Source organism: Oncorhynchus gorbuscha, linkage group LG07, assembly GCF_021184085.1.
Source record: "Oncorhynchus gorbuscha isolate QuinsamMale2020 ecotype Even-year linkage group LG07, OgorEven_v1.0, whole genome shotgun sequence".
NCBI lineage: Eukaryota > Metazoa > Chordata > Actinopteri > Salmoniformes > Salmonidae > Oncorhynchus > Oncorhynchus gorbuscha.
The window spans coordinates 45,669,154-45,674,024 of NC_060179.1; the positions used below are offsets into that span (position 1 = coordinate 45,669,154).

The 4,871-nt window shown below is 45.3% G+C and overlaps 2 non-coding genes across 2 annotated transcripts; both read left to right on the forward strand.

Annotated features, from left to right (window-relative positions):
• Positions 1-1,766: 1,766 nt before the first annotated feature.
• trnai-uau lies at positions 1,767-1,860 on the forward strand. The gene is made up of 2 exons: positions 1,767-1,804; positions 1,825-1,860. It is a non-coding gene; the product is annotated as a tRNA-Ile (tRNA).
• A 1,412-nt stretch (positions 1,861-3,272) lies between these two features.
• trnai-uau lies at positions 3,273-3,366 on the forward strand. The gene is made up of 2 exons: positions 3,273-3,310; positions 3,331-3,366. It is a non-coding gene; the product is annotated as a tRNA-Ile (tRNA).
• Positions 3,367-4,871: the final 1,505 nt, after the last annotated feature.

Here is a 4,871-nt window from a genome sequence, read left to right on the forward strand (position 1 = left end):
TCGAAAATCCAAACGGTTGGCTGTTCGCGAAGTTAGTTGGTACTTCGGCAGAGGAAACATTCACCCAACATGGGGCTCGAACCCACAACCCTGAGATTAAGAGTCTCATGCTCTACCGACTGAGCTAGCCAGGCACCTCAAGTTGTCCGAATATCGTACAGCTCCGTTTGTGCAAAATATGGTGATCAGTGAGAGTGTTGTTAATGGATCCTGTGGTGCCATCGGTTAGTGTATTGTGCTTTTACAGCAATATGCAGCAAATTGATGACAAGGTTGTGCGTTCAAGCTCCACCAGGAGCAAGTATTCTTCTTGAACCCTCTCCCTGTCTATTTCTTGTCCAGAAAAGGAGCATTTATTCAATACACTTAGGAGGATGTTTCATAATTAATTGGAATGTCATTGAGATAACAGGTCAGAGTGCAGTCACAGCTAGGATTCAAATCCATAGTCTTCTGTATCACCAGCTATGCCTGACACGTCAGCACCTCAGGGTGGCAAGCCTGCTTGAAAGTCCAGGTGAATGGCTGATTGCAAAGTGAGTTGGTGCTTCGGCTCAGACAAGAATCACCCCATTTGTGGTATCGACCCTACGATTCTGAGATTAACCACTTGCTCTTACCTGGCAAGCAGGTGTCCCATCTAGAGCTCTGGAAATGCAAATGCGCTACGCTAAATGCTAATAGTATTAGTTAAAACTCAAACGTTCATTAAAATACACATGCAGAGTATTGAATTAAAGCTACACTCGTTGTGAATCCAGGCAACAAGTCAGATTTTTAAAATGCTTTTCGGCGAAAGCATGAGAAGCTATTATCTGATAGCATGTAACACCACAAAAGACCCGCAGGGGACGTAAACAAAATAATTAGCATATTCGGCGCTACACAAACCGCACAATAAAATATAAAACATTCATTACCTTTGACCATCTTCTTTGTTGGCACTCCTTGATGTCCCATAATCACTATTGGGTCTTTTTTTCGATTAAATCGGTCCATATATAGCCTAGATATCGTTCTATGTAGTCTGTGTGATAAACGAAAAAAATAGCATTTCATAACGTAACGTCATTTTTTTTAAATTCAAAAAGTCAACGATAAACTTTCACAAAACACTTCGAAATACTTTTGTAATGCAACTTTAGATATTAGTAAATGTTAATAAGCGATCAAATTAATCACAAGACGAAATGTTTTCTATAGGGCTCCATCTTGAAATACTGTCCGTGTATTTCTCAACCAAAATATCCGGTCGGAGACCGGAGGAAATGGGCTGTCTCTTGTTCGTTTGACCAAGAAACAAATCCTAGGCAAATGACAAGACTGTTGACATCGTGTGGAAGCAGTAGGTACTGCAACCTCAGCCATATTTAATGTCTTTCGCCCATAACAATGGGTTGACGCGGCGGATGGATATATTTTTCCACTTTCAGTGATCAGATTTTCCTACACTTTTCAATGAAACGCACGTTCTGTTAAAGCCACAGCCGTGATTTAACCAGTTTTATAACCGTCTGAGTGTTTTCTATCCACACATACTAATCATATGCATATACTATATTCCTGGCATGAGTAGCAGGGCGCTGAATTGTTGCGCGATTTTTAACAGAATGTTCGAAAAAGTAGAGGGTAGACTGAAGAGGTTAAGAGGCTCATGCTCAAACGTCTGAGCTTGCCAGGCAGGTCAATTGTAGTACTGACTTGGACCGAATATCGTACAGATATGTTGGTGTAAAATATGGTGGTCAGTAAGCATGCTCTGCATAGCTCCTGTGGCACAGTTGGTTAGCGCGTGGTACTTATACAGCAGTATGCAACGAAGCAATGCCGAGGTTGTGAGTTCGATCCTCACCAGGAGCAAGTGCTTTTCTTGAACCCTCTGCCTGTATATTTCTTGTCCAGAAAAAGAGCATTTATTCAATCTATTTCATAAGTAATTGGTATGTCATTGACATAACAGGTCAGAGTGCAGGGACAGCTACAATTCAAATGTATAGTCTTCTGCATTACCAGCCATGCCTGACACATCAGCAAAGCAGTATGGCAAGCCTGCTCGAAAATCCAGGTGAATGGCTGTTTGCAAAGTGAGTTGCTGCTTCGGCTCAGACAAGAATCACCCCATTTGTGGTATCGACCCTACGATTCTGAGATTAAGAGGCTCATGCTCAAATGTCTGAGCTTGCCAGGCAGATCAATTGGAGTACTGACTTGGACCGAATATCGTACAGATATGTTGGTGTAAAATACAGTGGTCAGTAAGCATGCTCTGCAGTTGGTTAGCGCGTGATAGTTATACAGCAACATGCAACGAAGCAATGCCGAGGTTGTGAGTTCGATCCTCACCAGGAGCAAGTGCTTTTCTTGAACCCTCTGCCTGTATATTTCTTGTCTAGAAAAAGAGCATTTATTCAATCTATTTCATAAGTTATTGGTATGTCATTGACATAACAGGTCAGAGTGCAGGGACAGCTACCATTCAAATGTATAGTCTTCTGCATTACCAGCAATGCCTGACACATCAGCAAAGCAGGATGGCAAGCCTGCTCGAAAATCCAAACGGTTGCCGAAGTGAGTTGGTACTTAGCCAGAGAAAATTATCAGAGAACGTGGGAATCGAACCCACGACCCTGAGATTAAGAGTCTCGTGCTCTACCGACTGAGCTAGCCAGATACCTCAATGGTAATATTGTATTGGTCCGAATATCGTGCAGCTCCGTTTGTGCAAAATATGGTGATCAGTGAGAGTGTTGTTAATGGATCCTGTGGTGCAATCGGTTAGTGTATTGTGCTTCTACAGCAATATGCAGCAAATTGATAAGGTTGTGCGTTCAAGCTCCACCAGGAGCAAGTATTCTTCTTGAACCCTCTCCCTATCTATTTCTTGTCCAGAAAAGGAGCATTTATTCAATACACTTAGGAGGATGTTTCATAATTAATTGGTATGTCAATGAGATAACAGGTCAGAATGCAGTCACAGCTAGGATTCAAATCCATAGTCTTCTGTATCACCAGCTATGCATGACACGTCAGCACCTCAGGGTGGCAAGCCTGCTAGAAAGTCCAGGTGAATGGCTGTTTGCAAAGTGAGTTGGTGCTTCGGCTCAGACAAGAATCACCCCATTTGTGGTATCGACCCTACGTTTCTGAGATTAAGAGGCTCATGCTCAAACATCTGAGCTTGCCAGGTAGGTCAATTGTAGTCCTGACTTGGACCGAATATCGTACAGATATGTTGGTGCAAAATATGGTGGTCAGTAAGAGTGCTCTGCATAGCTCCTGTGGCGCAGTCGGTTAGCGTGTGGTACTTATACAGCAGTATGCAGTGAAGCAATGCCAAGGTTGTGAGTTCTATCCTCACCAGGAGCAAGTGGATTTCTTGAACCCTCTGCCTGTATATTTCTTGTCCAGAAAAAGAGCATTTATTCAATCTATTTCATAAGTAATTGGTATGTCATTGACATAACAGGTCAGAGTGCAGGGACAGCTACAATTGAAATGTATAGTCTTCTGCATTACCAGCAATGCCTGACACATCAGCAAAGCAGTATGGCAAGCCTGCTCGAAAATCCAAGCAGAAGGCTGTTCGCGAAGTGAGTTGGTACATCGGCAGAGAAAATAATCACCCAACGTGGGGCTCGAACCCACGATCCTTAGATTAAGAGTCTCACGCTCTACCGACTGAGCTAGCCTGGTACCTCAATGGTAATATTGTATTGGTCCGAATATCGTACAGCTCCATTTGTGCAAAATATGGTGATCAGTGAGAGTGTTGTTAATGGATCCTGTGTATGGATCGGGGTATCAATCAGATCACTGTGAGGTACAGCTACACGCTGCCTTTCATCACCAGTGCGATCAAGTCAATGCACGGGGCGCGCTTCTTCACATAATTGGATCTCAGGAGCGCTTACAACCTGGTGCGTATCCAGGAGGGGGACGAGTGGAATATGACATTTAGTACCACCTCAGGGCACTATGAGTACCTCGTCATGCTGTACGGGTTGATGAATGCTCTATCAGTCTTCCAGACCTTTGTTGACGAGATTTTCTGGGAACTGCACAGGCAGGGTGTAGTGGTGTATATCGACCACATTCTGAAATACTCCGCTACACGCGCCGAGCATGTGTCCCTGGTGCGCAGGGTGCTTGGTCGACTGTTGGAGCATGATCTGTACGTCAAGGCTGAGAAATGTCTGTTCTTCCAAAAGTCCATCTCCTTCCTAGGGCACTGCACTTCCACGTCAGGGGTGGAGATGGAGCGTGACCGCATTTCAGCCGTGCGTAATTGGCCGACTCCCACCACGGTAAAGGAAGTGCAGCGGTTCCTAGGGTTTTCCAACTACTACCGGAGGGTTGTCCGGGGCTTTGGTCAGGTAGTGGCTCCCATTACGTCACTGCTGAAGGGGGGGACCGGTGCGAATGCAGTGGTCGGCTGAGGCGGACAGGGCTTTTGGTCAGCTGAGAGCTCTGTTTACCTCGGCTCCTGTGCTGGCTCATCCGGATCCCTCTTTGACTTTCATAGTGGAGGTGGACGCGTCCGAGGCGGGGATAGGAGCCGTGCTGGGATAGGAGCTCTCATCACGCGGGTACGCCACCGAAGCTCCGCACCGTGCCTTCTTTTCGAAGAAGCTCAGCCCGGCTAAGCAAAACTATGATGTGGGGGCCCGGGAGCTATTTGGCTGTCGTCAAGGCTCTGAAGGAGTGGAGACATTGGCTTGAGGGGGTGAGACACCCTTTTCTCATCTGGACTGACCTCAGCAATCTGGAGTACATCCGTGCGGTGAGGAGTGTCGTGGTAATTTCCTGTATTACAAAGTGAAAGGAGAGTTTACAAACCACACACAAGTCAGAGTTATACTTTAAACTTCATC